Genomic DNA, 17,970 nt, shown 5'->3' with positions numbered 1-17,970 from the left:
AAAGCTAATTATTGTGGCCTGGAAATCAGTTGCAAGCTTCATGTACCAGCATAATTCCTCCAACAATTAAGTAAAATTTGTTTGGGGAAGGACAAGATGGGAGTTTTAAAAATCAGCTTTATTACAGAGTGAAGCATAGCAGTGTGAGAGGAAGCCACTGAAGGACAGGGATTCAGTGCTTGCTTAGGCTGAAGGCAAGCCATGTAACTGCAGCTAAATCCTTTGGCAACAGGAACAGCAGCCTCCTTCTCCAACAGGTAAAGGGGGAATGCAAAGGCCAGAGTAACTTTGGGCGCAGGGCAACACAATCTCTCACTGCACAGGTGCAGGATGAGGCTCTGCCAGGAAGTCCAGCTCCCTGTATGAGCTTTGCTTCAGCAAGGGGCACGAGATCAGCCCCTTAATCTGAGCACCTCCCTGTTACAGCAGGGCTTGGGTTTATTAGCTCTCTGGCATTAGAGCCCTATCAATTAATGTACCTGTGTACCTGGGAGGGAGATGTGAGAGGGATATGATCACATACGACCTGATACTGCACATGGGGAATGGCAACAACCGTAGTGAGAACTCAGGGTAGGGTCCTAAGAATTTGTCTTAAATGACTCACAGCTCTCTTTTCCTTTTCTTCCTTTTACCTTGTACTACTGGCCAGTTTTCCATTAATCTCTCTGCCTTTTTGCTTTCTGATGCCATTATCTCACAAAAAAAAGCACCCCAAACCAACCCTTATTTCTGTCTGTCTTCGTTGGCAACTCTATGTTTAAAGCACCCGCTTGTAAGCAATTAATTGCCCCCCACACCCATACACAAGTTAATCACTTTTAAACATTTAAATTTAAAAGAAAGAAATCATGACATTGTATCAGTCTGTTTTCTCAAATGTTATCATTTTCAGACTCCAATGCACTTTCTTCTGGTGAAATGTTCCTCATATCTCTCTCAGACTGATTTATTGGATTGTTGCTTTTGTTTTTCTTGGGGGGGATTATGTTGGTCATTTTTAGTGGTGCTTTTGCCTCCAATCAGTAATACATTTTTACAGCTTCAAAACACTCCAGGATCCACAACTTGTAAATGTCTCCAATTCTTGATTTCTTTCAAGTTCCTGCTACGTTGGAGAAAAGGTAATAGCAATTCCAGAACTGAAGGAAACAGAAATCTTGCCATGTTATCAACCAGCTGCTGCCTTTTCTACTGATAGCACTTAATTGCATTTACAATTTCCTCAGATTTCCAACTATTTCTGTCAGATTTGCTTTTAACTCACTACAGATTGTGTGCATTGACTGTGCAACAACCTCACTTGAGCTGAAATATTTAATCACTACCCGTGGATAAATGTTTTCATACTTTATGCTATGTTGTTTAGAAGTGAGGCATATATAAGGAACAAAAAATCTGTCAGTATGCATTTTCTATTGGAATGTTGCATAGGTTTTTAATTGGAAAATAGGCTTTTAAAGGTAATCATAGCTGAAGACTAGAGTTAGGAAGTGAAGCATATTTTTGCGTGATTTTTCTTCTTAACATAATGAACCTTTTTGTGTCTGTCATGGAAAACATGGAAATTTCATTCTCTTCTCTGTAACTATCTTCACTTAAATGTTTTAGGTTCAGTTGCTTTGAATGGTTTGCAAGTAACCTAAAGGGCTGTGTTAATATTAGCCTGCAGTGAGCACATACTGGCACTTTGTTGCTGTTTGGAGAAATGACCGGTTTACTTGGTTATATTGACAGCTCTACTGTAAAATTTGCTGGCATTAAAGGTCAAAAAGACCCAGTTTTTCATCCAGTTGCTTCTATCCAAAAGAGAATAAATCTCAGAGCAGAATCACTTCTCTGACAATAATTTATGAATTATGCACTGACTGTGTTTGAATTGAGAAAGGCTTTCATATCCTTTCCATTAGCTCAGATTAAGTTTTCATATAGATGCTGGGAAGCATGCTAGCAATATCCTTAGCTCATTTTTATGAAAATTTTATCAGTGCTTTTTTCTGTACTACACTCCAATTGGGATGTCTCAGAATCTAAAGCTCAGCTTTGGACATGAACTTCTCTCAACCTGGCTGGCTGCTGCTCTAAAGGTTTCAATATTTTATGGGCTCTGGCTAACTCAGCCGTGAGATTCAAGCTGCAGAGATTTAACTCTAATGTAAAATCATGAACGGATGAAAACTGGGATGTCATAAGTAATACATCTACAAGAGCAGGATGCAGTTACCATTTTTAAAAGGTTTTTAAAAAGAAAACAGCATTCTCTACTCCCTCTTTGTATCCTAAAATGAAAAGCCTCTGAGCTATTGTACTAATACATAACCATCTTTTCTTGCCTGCTTTTCTTCAATTGCTGCTTAATTGTTGTGGGTTTTTTCCTTCAGGTCCACCATCAACAAGAAAGCCCCTAATGTCAGCTTCCTAGAGAAATGGGCATCACATCGCTTAATGTTTATAGGCCAAATCCATTCCTTAGCATCTTCCCTTTTTGTCTCAAAACTGATTTAAAACATTTGGAAAATCTGTCTATTCAGCCGGAGTGTTCTGGTGCATTCTTTCCTAGAAACAGTGGGGTCAGATGCGATCTGTCTGATGGACTTTTTTGCTGCAATCTATAGCCGTTTCCCCTGAGCCCTGCCGAGCCTGGCAAAGCAGCGCAGCCCTATAATGGCCTCAATGACAATATGTTCTTTGTGTGAAAGAATCCAGGGGGAAGTGCTGGAAGGTGCTCTGGTCAGTAAAAAAATAGTTTTAGGGCTTGCTTATTTTTATCATTATGTACGTTGCCTCCACTGGAAATATTTTCTTGACAGTAAATAAGCGTCACCATAAAACATTTAACAAGCATGAAGAGAACAAATACAGAGTCCTTTTCATCTTAAAAGGCTTCAGTTGTTAATGTCTGTTATTAGCACGTTTCATTTGAGAGGGCATAAAAGAGGGACTGTATCTTGCGTATTTTTGGACTCACAGTCAAGAGTTTAATCTGTTCACAAATGTAAGTCCCTTATGTGTGATGACAGAAAGATTTCTCTCCCTCTTTAAAAATGTGACCTAGTCCAAAACTCTGTTAGGACAACACGACGACCGAGACCTGTAGTTGCATTTTGGCAGGACTATTCAGGCATAATGCATAGGTATAATCAGGGAAACCCTTCTGCAGAAAAGACTTCATCTGCTCCCATAACTGGTGCCCATCTCTGCCTTCCCCAGGATGCTGGTCCAGCGTGCAAGTCTCGCCTTTGTTTTTTCTGGGTGCCAGCAACACCTACTCACCCTGTTAACTGCAAATCACACTCTGCTCTTTCAGCTTTGCACACTATTCATTAACAGCTATAAATATTCAGAATCAGAAACATCCCAGTCCTGTATCGACACTGCATGAGACAAAACGCAACTGTGCTGCTCTGCTGTATAGGCTCACAGTACACAGCTCAGCATTAAGTCCTCCATCACCTCTCCTTAAGCACTTGCAATTAATGCACTCTCCAAATAATTTGAGGTGCATAGGAGTTGGACATGGACAGGTAAGTAGTACCCCTTTTTTTGTAAATTTTCAGTCATTTGCTTGATCATAACCACACTGTCACTGTAATGCTGTAATGGTGTCACAAAAATGTGGCTTCTGCAGTAAGGGGGTACCAGCCTACTGTGGTGGAAGGAAGAAGACATTTTAAAAGGTCAGTAATAGACCAGTTTTTACACTTTAACTTCAGTCACCTACACCCAGGCAAGGCAAAACATTTATCTGGGTTGGCATCACCTCTCTGAGCTTCCCCTTGGCCAGTGCCATCATCTGGGCAGGGCCTTTCCACGTGGTCACAAGAGCATGGCCAAGCATTGCTGGTGGCAGACACACTGAGCACCTGCTCAGCCAGCAGCCCCTGAGCTGTCACCACGAGTGTCCCCAGTGCAGCTCAGCACAGGGCATCCCCCTCCAGACAGCATCCCCCTCCAGTGTTAAACCTTGCCTGATAATTTAAAGCCAAGTCCCCTGACTGATTCAGAAGCAATAGCCCCACAGGGGTGAGCAGATTTACCAGCTGTCCAGCTTCTCTTGTGATTGATCTCTGAATGTCTGATGTTTGATTTGCTTTTGCTCCCTTTCAGCTGTGAGGCTATTTGCATCTGTGCTGTCCTCTCTCCATAGTCTTCTCTCTTGGCAATGGGCTGGGTTCTGTCTCTGTGGTCCTTCTCTGTATTGCAGATCTGCAGTAATCCCCACCCCAACCTTTTTAGTGTTTCAGGTGAGAGTGGGGAAATTGTGGGGAACCAGACTGAAATAGCCTAAAAGGAAGAGTTTTGCAGTTTGATTACTTTTACCAGATTTCTTTCTTCCATGTTGGAGCCACCTAAGGTTTTCATGTGATGTTAGGCATTGTGTGAAGGCCTTCACCCAGGACATCTGGCTTTCAAGATTTTGCTGTGGCATGTTACTGCTGAGTATCCAGCTGTGGCACCGTGACTGCACAAGGCTTTGTGAGTGTGATGTCAGGTGTCTGGGGGAGACTCCCAAGGAGCATGAAAACCAGGTAATTCCAGTATATCCAGAAACTGCAAGGTGTTGCCAATCCCCAAATAGGAGTGTACCTTTACTGAAGAGTCTGTTGGGTTGCAACTCTTTGTTCATAAGCATTTTCTCTTAAATGCATCTCCATAGTGAAGTTCTCCGAAAGTGCTTTTCAGAAATTGTCATAATTACAGAGCTGAGGTCAATATCTGCATTTCTTACAAGTGAATGCAACTAAGGTATCTTTGTTAGCTGCTCATTAGAGATGAGTACAGCTGGATAAGTAGGGGAAAAGGTCTTCCTATACTATAGAACTCAGTGGGATTACAAAAATTTTGTCCTGCACAGTAGGAACATGGATCTGCCCTGGGAAAAGGGGGTGAAGGGAGAGGGATAGCATGGAGGAGCACGTGCAAAGTGATCTGCTTCCAGCACAGGGTATCCCAGACCCCAGGCAGGGTGCTCTGTCCCACAGGACACTGCCAGTGGAGGGTTAGTCCCTGTTGGGCTGGGAGGTAGGTGGCAGCCTCACTGATCACCCCTCAGGTTTGGCTGGGTCACTCCCTTTTGGATTTCAGTAAGGTGTCATGGTTAATACTGGTGTGCCTTTCTTAGACAAGTAGATTTTATTCCTAAAGCTGATATCAAAAGATTTGGTACCCATGGAGCCAACATCATTTTTCAGAACCACCAATTTATTTACCTGGCTAATAGGATTCTCCATCATGGTGAGAGATGACAGCAGAGTGTGGCAGGATTTGCTTTCTGTTTTGGGGGTGAAGGTGCTGAGTCTTTGGCCTACTCTGAGGCCTGGCTGTCCCTGACTGTTCCCCAGAATGAAGTTGCTCACTACAGGCAAACCATATCTTAAATAGAGCCACCAAAAAAAAAGAGATCCTTGAGAGATCATCTAAATATACCAGATCCTGTCTTAGTGCAAGAAGTCAGAGAAGATGATCTACTTTTCTTTTCTTTATATTTTCTTACCTAACATTTCTTTACTAGTTTTGTTTTCCTTGCATTTTTAGGACTCAGTTTAATTTTCTTTTCATCACACAACCAAGTCAGGCTGTTTCTAAGAGAGAAGGAGGGCTGCCATGAGCTGATGAGCAGGTGGGCTTCTGGTAGCTGCTAGCCAGGTGTTTTGTTAGCAGCAGCTCCACCACAGTGGCAAGATGAAGGTACTTCTTGTGACTCCTGTCCACTTGAGGCCTCAAGTGGAAAAAGACCAAATAACTGTAAGATCCAGAAGAAATGCTGCAGACAGTGTTGTAGCCTGAGAGTTTGCATAGATGAGAGTTTTCTTTTCAGAGCACACCTGGCTGTCTGTAGACTGTGGGACACCTTACTCTGTCTCAAAGAAAGGCAGTTCCACACAGTTTTCCATGGAAAAGAGTTGCTGTATGTGGGTGTTTGTGTCCTATAGCAGCAGTATGAGGCACACAGATTGCTGAAGCATACCCACAATCCAGAGGTAGTCTAAAATGCATAGCTATTTCTAAAACAACATAAACTGTCATGCATTTGATGGCTTTCCATATCCAGATGGACATTACTTACATGGCCAATCATTAAAGGTAAACCATATGGCCATCTCTTCTTTTTTATTGTGAATTTCTCTCATATGTCAGTGTCTAGAATATATTTGGAGTACTAGACTAAAATAGGGGCATAAGTTTGTCCTTTCCACCCTACAAGCATTTTACCAGCCAGTGAGCTCTAACTGGCTGCAGAAAGGCAGATTTTGTATGTTTCCTTGCACTGGGTCTCTTTTTGTAATTCCACTATGCTCTCTCCAGACAGTGCCATTAGAGCATGTAAAATTTAATTTCCATCTCATCAGTGTCAGAAGCTGATCAAAGATTGCTCACAAAAATGTTTTGTGCTACTGACTGCACCCAGAACATATGGGCATAGCATTAGTCACCATAGCCTCCCCAGCTCCTCCAGCAATTATCATCAAGGAGAAGAGGCACGTAGTACACTTTAAAGGCAGACACACATTTCTCACTGTTTCCTGATAGCAAACACCTCTAGGATGGCAGGATAAGTCAGAAATTGAGCCTTATACAAATCTGTAATGTAAAGAGTTGACCTCATTGTCACCTAAACCACAGTGCCTAGGGCATGTGTGTTATCAGCCACGTGTGTGTACTTTGTCTGGGGGCAGCCCTCCAGTGTGAGCAAATACAGCTCCTGCCTAGGGCAGCGAGGCTGATAGGGTGGCAAGAAACAGCAGAACTGGGATTTTTTCCTTGTCTAATACCAGCTTCTTTTTTCTGCCATAATGTACTGAGGAATGACACTTGCCTTACACTCCTCACACCAAGGGGTATTTTCTGTTGGCTAAACAACACAGAGTATGTCATTTTACTTAACCATCTTTGTAATCTCAGATAATGAAGCCACCAGGCACACATTAAAATTAGCATTGCTACCCCAAGTAGACAGGGTTCTGGGTAGACTTCTCCCTTTGCTTTGTTTGGGAAAATGCACATTAAAGTGCAGTTTATGGGAAATGGCCGGGGCCCTTACAGCATGCTCACATCATACCATTTTCTGGGGAAAGCACACACTGCCTTTCTCCTCGAGGCCTTGGGGGGGATCTTGATTGTTGTTTTTCAGCTGTTCTCTCATCTTGGATTCTACAAGGAATGAAATGCAGTGAGGTGCTGTCGATGGCCACCTCAATGGGGTGCAGATTAAGAAGGGCCACTGGGACCCTGGAAACATGGTGAGCTACAGCTGGCAGGGAGGAAGAAGAGGTCTGAGGGTCCTGTCACACTCTGTGTTCAGTTTTAGCAAATTTGTTAGTGGCAGAGGTTTTTCTTTTTCTTGGGCAACCGACCTTAGTGTAAGCATGGCTCAAAGCAAAGTCCAAGTCACCTTTTGGGGCCCTCCAGAATTTACAGGGCACCAGGGCCTCACCTCAAAGTAGCCACTGATCACTGAAAATAATATGCAGAGGAATTTTCATATCTCATCAGTTCCATGAGGACTGCAGAGATCAGAACAAGAAAACTTGCTGGCTGATACACAGCTTATTTGAAAATCATTTGAGGACAGTGCACAGACACATAGCTTTTTGTAGCTCCTTGTCTCTCTTCATGTAGACATGCATCAACAATGATACCTCCTCCTGCCATACCTTGGGTACTACCTTTTCTCAGGAAATTCACCTTGATTGGATTTCTTTTTCTATGGGCTCATACAAATCCCACAGACTACCATTTTGTAACTGTTTGTTATAAATAACCATATGTATATTAGATAAATATATAGTCGGTTTTTGCCTCCCCTGAGTGCAAAGAGGAGTGAATATGTCACTTCCACTCTGACTCTGTTTATGTGATGATGAAGTTGAGAGTTTCCGTCGTTCTGTTTTATACCCTGAGATAGGGACATTCTTTGAATTATGTAATTTCTTTCTTTCTTTGCTCCTTCAGATGATCTTTCAATAGCTGCTGTGGTTGCCTCTCTGTCTGTCCACACAACAGAAAAATACAATACAGAAACCTTCTACTTTGACATTTCCATCAGGAATAAACTTCCCTGTATGCCTGCCCTTTGCTAACTTCCCACTTGTGTTTGAGTTTGCTTCAAAGAGTAAATAGGGAGCTGTTCCCAGAAGCACAAGCTTTCTTTGTGAGAAACCACTCTACAAGCTAAAGGTAGTTTTTGTATCATGCCAGATTATAGTCTTTTTATATGACAATGAACTTTTTTCAATTGTTGCCATAGTAAGTTAGAAATTAGTTACTTGTCTGGAAGGTGTTTAGGCAAGATTTGTCCTTAGGAACATCTAATTGTATTTTTGAAGCAAGACCTGTGCTATAAATTGAACCATCTTTCTCTCTGTTGCCTTTTTTTCAGTAATGATTTTCAGACTCCTTAGGTCTTGCATGTCATTGTAACAGATTATATTGACCACAAATGATATGTGTATATACAGTCCTTTAGCAATTTAAATATATATTTTCTTCTAGAGAACTACCATAGAAAAAGGAGTGTTGTAGCAAAAAAAAATATTTCCTTCTGTGTATTTTAGGGAAACTGTGCTTTAGAAAGGTGAGACCAAGAGTAGAGGATGTGATTTGTTGGGTACCCTGTGTCTTAAGACCAGATGAGACTCCCCCAAAGGAGAGGTTTGCTTATTCCCATGCAGTGGAGCATCTAAAGCCAGCAGGACAAAGTGAATCAGGTCATAAATGCACAGTTTGGAGGTTGTCTTGTTCCAAGCAGTAATTGCACTACCCAACACTTGCTAAGCTGCTGTTTGCAAGGCAAATATTTTGTATCAAGCCATTACTGGGTTTGTTATGAGCTGTGGACGCATAATAAAAAATGACTACAGTAATATCTTGATGATAGTCCCTACACTGATCAACTGCAAATGATCTGATTAACAGTCAGCTGCTGATTCCCAGTTTAATTAATCCTGATGGGCTATTGATGCGCCACAACTGTTTGTCCTAATAATGAGGTTTGAAATTAGACTGCGACAAGCCACTTAGACAGCTGCCAAGGAAAATAATCATTTAGGAGAGGAGGGCGAGCAATGGAGACAGAGGCAGAGGAGGAATGGCTGCTATTTGACAGAAAATTCACATGGCTGTGTCACATGTGTTTTATTTTTACATTTGGAGCACATTAACTGTACCAGCAGTAAGTGGTGACTGCGAGACACATAACTAGCTTTACAATTAAGAGTGCTACTTCTCATCAGTATGCAAAAGCTAAACATGAAACATGAAGTGTGTTAATAGCAGAATATATGTAGCTACAGACCATTGAACAATTTAGGTCAGTCCTTTGCAATGTTTAATTAGACTAATATATCTGTTTGCAATTAATAACAGATGTGACAAGCTAATGTGTCCATGTACTGACAAATTAACCTTTGCCCATCAGCTGCTCGGATCTGTGAGAAAAGTGCCATGTTTTGCCTCTGTTCAACTGAACCTAAATAAAATTGCAGGATAATTATAAACATAAATGTTAATAGAATGTGCTTTCCATGGGAAGCAGAGACCAAAAGCAAGTATTTCTCAGCCAGGTCGTTGTACTGTACTTTACCACGTGTCAAAACCTGCAAATTATATTTTTCCATTTGTCTCAGTGCAATTAGTGTGTGGTTTGACAGATGCTAGTTCGATAGTCCTCACCGCCAGTAGACCTGGGACATACCAGAAACCCTAAATTAATAGCCAGGATAAGAATGCTTCCATAGCCATTCAATCTTTGGCTTTATTTGCTGTCTGCAAGCAAATGTGCCCTCAATTTGTGACAAGCCTTGCCACTGAAGTGACGTGGCAGACATGTCTGTCAGGACTTGGGCTGAGGCCATCAGCATATTCCAGACAAGTAATGGGAACATCTCTCACCCCCTGGGCTGGTGGTCTGTTTGCATTTCCAATATCACCTCTCTATCATTCTTTTTCTCTCTCTCCTGCTCCCACCCCCTTATATTTATTTTTTTTCATATGTATATAAAAATATATGTATCTTAAAATTACAGGCACCTTATATGTATGTTACATATACATATTGTAGGCATCTTTCCCTGATTTGCATTAAGATCTGTTCATAAACCCCTGTAATTGGTGGGACTTATTGAGATTGTGTTTGTATATGAGTACAAATATATATATGTATATATGCATGTGAGTATATGTACCCACATTCATACATATATACAAACACATGTAAATGTGTGGGTACATATGTATACATGTATATGCACTTGTCTATTATTTATAGTAGAGGTACTTGCAAATAATATTATAAGATTTTAAATACCATTAAGTGGTTATTTTCCTCTAAATCTGATCTAAACTGCAACCTTTTTACCTCTAAGGTTTCAAAAGCGAGTGGCATGTTTGGGTGTTTTACATCTCCATGCTTACCACTTCTGCAAGAACAGCCTTTTTGGGCACATTGACAGGTTAGTTTGCTTAAGTTCTCTCTGTTAATGGCTCTCAAAGACTAGATACTGACATGGGCAGGCCCAGCACTTCCATCCTGAAAATCTTGCTCTGCATTTTTGCATGCATGTTGATTAGGAACTAATGGCTGGCATCCCTGGAGGCTGCCTTTGTGCTGAGATGATATCAAACCTGTTGTGTAATTCAACATGGCCTGTCTGTGGGACTAACCAAGCCTGGGACTCCCCTGGGACCCAAGAGATAAGGCTGTAAAGTGCTGGGCACTCTGGGGGAATTTTCAGCACCCATTCTTGAAAGGTACTTGGCACTAATACCTGAAATTTTGGTCCCATGATCAGCCCCATCTTTGGATCATATTTATAGTATCACATCTGAGATTGAGTAGTATCAAGTCATCAGCAGCCTAGAACTAGCAACAGGATTTGAAGAAAATCCCATAAAAGCAGGGCAACATTAAAACACAAAGGAGCTATCAATTATGTGTGCTACTGCTCCTTTGGACACTTGCTTTGTGCTGTGGAATATACACGTAAGGACCGGGTGTATATCGACATCCCTCACCCAAATAAGTGTCAAGAGGTAAAGCATTATTATCTCTCAGCCATAAAACCACAGTCTCCACTCATTTTCCCTCCTAAAGGTCAGACATTCGCAGCCTGCATGTACTGCCCCTAAAATGAATGCCACACTGTCATCAGCATTCAGCACCACAGCTGCAGAATAAAGGGATCCCAGCCAGCCACATGAGAAAGAGGAGATAAAAAGAAACCAGAAAGCAAAAATAAAATGCCTTAAGTCTGTGCAGCAGACTTTTGCCCTCCCTCACTAATCAATTGTCCTCCTGGTGTTCGTTCTCTGCACCAAGTGACTGGCATGTGGGATGGGCTGTGCAGAGAGCAGCAATCCCAAAAACACATGGGATGGGCTGTGCAGAGAGCAGCAATCCCAAATACACATGGGATGGGCTGTGCAGAGAGCAGCAATCCCAAACACACAGCACAACCCCAGTCCTTGCAGGCCAGAGCAGCAGTGAGGCACCCTGGAGCTCCTTCATGCGAGTGCTGCTTCCACAGCACAGAGGACTCATCCTGCTAAGCTCTGAGAGACCTTGAGACCCTTGTTCCCTTTCACTCAATATAAGTTTTGTTTTACAGTGAAAGGTTTCTCTGCAAAAGCTGTCCTTAGCAAGGAGAGAGGAGGTGCAGAGCAGCAGGAGCCATGGGGGTGCTCCACATGCCTCTTTAGTGAAACCTCTCCCTGCTGCCTTGGGCTCTGTTGATAAACCCTTATCAACAGATCAGGGATTTATTCATTGTGGACCATGGGCAGGGTTGTCACCCACCATGCTCATCAGTGTTACAGCAACAAGTCACAGAACATTCCTACATCTTAAGGCCAAATATTCTATCCCGTAAACTGTCTCTTAAATTTTTAAGTGAAATTACCACCTCACTTGAAACTCTGAATAGGCATTTTTTAATTCTACCTTGGAATGATTTTCTTTTTTAAAATTTTTTCCTTCTGATTTGTTAGGAATATTCATCCTTCAAATTATAAATAAGTTTAGAAAGGTATGTAATCTGAATCAGGCAATAGCTTGGAGTGCAGCGTATTTTGACATATGAATAGTCTGGGTAGAAGTAAACAATCCCAATCTTTCCCTCAAAGCTCTGATGTGAGGGCAGCACAAGTGAGGGTAGAAGGAAGAGACTGTGTGCTGAGAACTCCAGCATCACAGCTGGACGTTTGCCCAGAAAGGAGGCAAACCTTTCTGACAGAAAATGCTGCCCAAAACTGTCTGGGTAGAGCCTATATGCACGTTTATGGAAGAGGCATACAGAGCAGCAGCCAGAGTTTCAGGCCCTTGTTTCCCTTTCTGGCCTGAGTTTTGCTCTGTGAGTTTGGTGACAGGACAGGACAGGGGACACTGGTGTGTGTTTCTCTCTCCAGAGCAGCAGAGGGGAAGAGTTGCTCCGTGCTCAGGAGCTGGAAGTGCCCAGAGCATGACCTCAGGGCACCTGTGCCAGCTACACTATGGGCTTGTCTCTTCAGGTTTGCTTTTAATAATTCTTCAACAGCTCATGTGTTTGAAGGAGGGAATAGATTTTGAGATTACTCCTGCCCCCTCTTTGCCCTGTGTATCCCTGGGAGCGTGGCAGAAAGGTAGCTGCTGGCGCTCAGGGAAAAAAGAAGTGTAATGGATTGGAAAAGTGTATACTTTACTTTGAAAAGTTCATCCACATGTTTCTGTGTAGTTAAAAAAAGAAGAAAAAAGAAATCTATAAATGCTACATAACTTTTTAATGAATATGGCCTTTAGTTAGGCTGAACTTCCAAAAATGGGTTTGAACCACTACAATACTGTATCCTGATAGATTCCTGTGTTTGTGTGCTTCCAGGAAACCACTGTCACAACTGTGTGTGCACCTGATAGCAGCAGATACAGAACCAATCATTTCTAAATGAAGTGTGAGGCTTTGGAGTGGATTTATCCCTCTCAGCCCAGTTCTGAGAGGCTCCTCAGCAGGGAGTGAGTGGTTTACTGCCTTGTGTGGGGCTGCTGAGGTGAGGGATGTACCTGAGCCTGTTCCTGCAGACAGCCAGTACAGAGGTTTGGAAAGATGATCAGTTTAAAGCTGAAGAAAGCCCCTGTCCTTTGGGTTCCTGCCACAACAAATCTCCCCACAGAGGTGCCAAAGGTGGATGCTGTGTGCAGGATCCCAGCACAATCCCAGTCCACATGCTGAACACTGGATACTCTCTTCTGAGTATTTAGGCAGCAAAGAGGAAATGAATGAAAATCTGATATTCAGCATATATGCAGGCATAACAGATCAGTTGGAATTAACTCTTTGACTGTCATTCTTTCTATTTTACTTTAAAATAAGAGGCTTTTTATTATTTCTTCATGTGCACATCAACTTTTGTGTCTCATTGCAAGACTTGCTTCATTTTTCTGTAGAGCTACAATCAAAGGATACATGTATGAGGGGCCCAATAATTTTCAGAGATTTTTATTTCAAGCCATTAAAGCTGAAATACATTACTCCCTTTCCAAAGCTTTCAGAAAATAAGCAGATGAAAGCTCTGGGCTTTCTGTTGTTCTTGTTCTTCCACTTGTACAAATAACACATAATAACACCTGCATTCAAAAACTGGTTTTTTTGCCCTTCATATCCCAAACCAGTATAAATTGATGTGGTTCAGATCAGCTATTAAAAATTCCTCTCTACCTTTGCCTCAATTTATAGCAAAGCAATATGGCTCTGGTAGACTGGTATTATGAATAAATGGTATTACTGCATAACCTATAATGTGAAATTAGATTCCCTATCAAAAACAAAAGTTTTAGCAGGATGAAATTATGATTCTGCGAGCAGGTCTCCTGCTCTGGCATCAACATTGATGCAAAATTGATGAAACTTCCAAGTGAAATTGCATTGTTTGATCTTCACAGTCCTGGAATAACATAGCCTAAAGCTACAGTTTCTGTAAACTTACTTTGCACAAACGACTTAGCCAGTACTGATGTATTGACACAGTGTGCCCATGAATGACATTAGGGCTACTTAGAAAAGAGACAAAATAACAGCAAAAGAATGCAGCAATTGGTTCTGAAATTACCTTTTTCCAGTGAACCTCTCTGAAAAATTACCTTTTTCTGCTGAGTCTCACTCAAAAATTACCTTTTCCAACTGAAGCTCTCTCAAAGTGCCTTGATGTTAAGCAATATAGTTTTTAGTTGAAAATGTCACAAGGCCATGAAAAGAAATTGATAGAAAATTTCAGGGTTCCTTGTTGATATTTGAAGCAGCCTGTGGATTTTTGTTCTTTAACACAGATCTTCTCTGCTGTGCTACCACTTTGATTTCTGTATTGCCCAAACCAGCATGTTTCTAGGCTTAATGGCTTCACTGGAAGGAATGTGAAGGTGATTTAGTTATTTCTGTGGAGATGATGATACCAGGAGAAAATTGGTAAACAGATATCTCCTGAGCCCTTTCCAATTGCATACAAGGTGCTGGTTTGTTTCTAATAATGAATTAGAATAAATAATCTCTCTCAATGTCCTTCTTTTTAATGCATCTCCAAATGCAATGGTACTCTGATTGTCTGAGCTACTTAGGTGAAGGTGCTCAGGTATTTGTCTACGTATGTGGCTGACAGGAAACAGTGATCCAGAGCTCATGGAAATCAATGCAAGGACTCCCACAGCATCAGCAGGCTTTAGTTCCAACCTGTAACTGGAAGTTCAGAGAGCAGGTGACTGTCAGCAGGAATTTAGAGTGGAGGATTGCAAAGGCAGGGATCAGGTTTTTCTGTACTTGATAAGGCTGAAGCCTCAGGCTGTTCATGCAGGTGGATCTAACACCTGTACACGGCCTCAGTGAGCTGTGGCAGGCAAAGAGGCAGTGTATTAGCAAAACTGGGAGCCAGGAGACACCAAGATTAAAGGTATGCGCACCTGAATAAGATACCAAGAGACAGCTAGGGGATAATTTTACAGTGCAGTGGCAGTAATTGCATGTGTACAAGTTCTTACTGTGGTACATGCAAAGTGAACTTCCTCTGAGGAGTGAGGTACCTTGCATTTACTGAGGGTTTGAGCATGGATGCAGGCAATTGCTGCAGAGGAGCTGCTTTCTGCTAGCTCCCACCCTTGGAATGAGTTCTGATGCTCATAACACAGGGGGGAATTCATCTCACTGCAACACTTGGTCTAAAATAGCAATTAAAGTTCCCTCAATGGTCAATGGAGACAGACAGACCCTGTTCACAGAAGGGATGGAAATAGGAAGTTGTGGTCGTTCCAGCGGCCTGCATGCAGTCCAGCTGCCATGCTCCATCCCGTGCCCAGTCCTGCACAGAGGTGGCTGTGCAGTACCCAGCCCTGGGGTTAACCTGGGGGATGCAGCCCTGCTGGGCACTGCTCTCCTCCTCCCAGCAGCCTGGCCAGCTCCTGAAGGAACTGCCTTGAGGCTGCTCTCTCCTCCTGTTGAGAGTGGAGGGGCGTCCCAGACAGGCCACGAGTGGATGGGGCAGCTCCATCACAAAGATGTGGGACAAGGGCTGGCTGCATGGATGCTCTGGGCTGATTGAATGCGCTGTGGATAGGAGATTGCCTCTCCACAGTGCAGCTCCAACAGCTTATGGAGACAGTGAGCAATGAGCTGCCCAACAAAAAGGGAGAAATGCAGTCTAGGAGTGTGTAACTCCCCAAAGGCCATTGTTTCCAGCTGGATTTCATGGGAGAAAAGTTGCACACAAGTTGTGATTTTAAAGATAAATTGTTTAAAACAGACAGATGATAATTCGATAAATTAATTAAGCACAAATGTATTAGAGATAATATTAAGAAGATTAGTTATGAATCCCTTTTGGTTGTGTATTGTGCTACAAAGGAACAAGAACAATGCATTTAAGAGAGGATACTTGAGCATCAGCTATTGTCAGTCGATGAACACTGCAAGATCAGCTTTGAAGTTTATATTTAATTATTATATTGAGCAGATTTAGCCAGATAAAAGCCTACAGGAAGAATAAAATGCTCCTCATAGAAAAGTGCATCTTGTGTAAGTTTTCAAGGCACTGTAGAATATGCTTATTGCAAGTTATGGAATTTCAAACTGATGCCCCTGAATCCAGGGAAAACATAAGATTAACCAGAACCCTAAAAAAATGTGAAAAACTCACTGCTTCCCTTAGAAAATCTATCCAATACCTTCATTAATGTCATGTATATTGACTTAAATCATCAGTCAATGCTTTCTGCCTGTGGGTTTGACATTGTTACCAGGATTGTAACTACAGCTGGCTGGAAATAGACAGTTATGCACCATGAAAGCATTTGAGGTTTCAGAATTTGTTATCAATATCTGTAACTGCAGAGGAATGAGCCCTTCTGTGTTATCGCATTAACTGAGGTTTAATGAAACTGATGGAGACATCCTAACACATTTTGGTGCCTTGCCAGAGGTGGAGCAGGGCTGGCTCTGAGTGCCACCTGAGTGCTGGTAGGAAAGTCACAAAGCATTTTTGCATAGTTTTGGAACTGGTTTCTGCCTTTGCCAGTCCTCCCTTGGTTCTTGGAAGGCTTAGGGGGTTTTTCCAGCAGGGGTGAAAAAGCAGGATGTGCATGTAAGTATTTATATTCACAGTATAACAGTAATTTACAGTATGCATACCCAGTAAGAACATCTGGCACGGGGTAAATCTTTTTGGTAGAGGATGCTAATTTTTATAAAAAATCCTGTTTTCTTGTTCCAGTCCAAATCTTTCTGGGTGCAACAGTTTGATGTGGGGAAGAAGGGTGCACCCTTCTACCTGTGGCTCAGGTAAGGAGCAATATGAAGCCCTTGACCCCACAGACAGCAGTGGAGGCTCCTCAAGGGTGATGCCAGCACAGGAGGGGCAGGTACCTGTGCAGAAGTGAGTGCTCTGCTGAGCAGGGTGCAGTGAGAGCCAGGGAGCCAACAGAGGGAAGTTCACAAGCAAATCCTGCAGAAAACAGACTCTGCACAATGTTAGTGCATGGGAAGCCACACTGTGTCTTTTCCAAGCCCATCCTCTTCTTGTGCCATAATACCACACGGAGGTGGAACTCTTTACCAGGCCAAAAGGGTGATTTCTGTGAAAATGTCTTACAAAGTAAAATAATGTAGCTACACCCCTTATCAGGCAGGGCAGCAAATGTCCTACAGTTTTCCTGAAGGAAAGACTACTCTGAATCTTTTCATTTAAAAGACATGGAATGTACCTCTTTCCAAATCAGCATCCATTTCAAAGGAGTCAGCTCTGGGATCCCACAGCCCATCTAGGTGTACCTCGGGGTCTGCCTCTGCTGAGCTCAGCTTTTGGAGCTTTGTGTGGCCAACGTGCCCCAACAACTCCCAGAGGAAAGCCGCTCTGTTGGAGGAATTGTCTGTTTGTTAATCAGGAGACACAGGCCAGCTCTTTTAGCAATAATTAGCATGGTGCACTTGGGTATCCTGGCATAGAGAGATGAGATTTAACACTCAGTTACATTTCATGCTGAAACAAATCCATTACAACCTTTGGAATTTAAATCGTTGCTACTCCATTAACCTGATAATGGACACAGGATCACAGAATAATCTGAGTTGGAAGGAACCCAGAAGGACCATCAAGTCCAACCCTTGTGAATGGCCCAGACACGTATCAAACCTGCGACCTTGGCATTATTGGCACCATGCTCCGACCAACAGGGCTCTCCTGTATATAGTTGGAAAAAATCAAGGGGAGAAGTGTGATTTTGTGGATTTGGAAATCCATTTCTAATAAACAGGAGCTCTTTTTGAGAACTGAATTTTGAGCAAAGCTGAATGCCAAGGGATAAGTTTGCTGTTATTTTATAAAGATAGGCTGGGACTGAACACCTTGCACATCTAAACCTCAGAGCGACTGGGAGCTGGAGATGCACAAGAAATGTAGGCTACAGCAGTGGAGGTCCCCCTTGCAGAATAGTTTAGGTAAGTACACTCCCATTTGAAATTTCTA

Source organism: Melozone crissalis, unplaced genomic scaffold (genome assembly GCF_028551555.1).
Source record: "Melozone crissalis strain CALT ecotype California unplaced genomic scaffold, PUWL_Pcris_2 ptg000045l_1, whole genome shotgun sequence".
Classification (NCBI taxonomy): domain Eukaryota; kingdom Metazoa; phylum Chordata; class Aves; order Passeriformes; family Passerellidae; genus Melozone; species Melozone crissalis.
The sequence above is the reverse complement of the archived record's forward strand: the minus strand, read 5'-3'. Positions refer to the sequence as shown.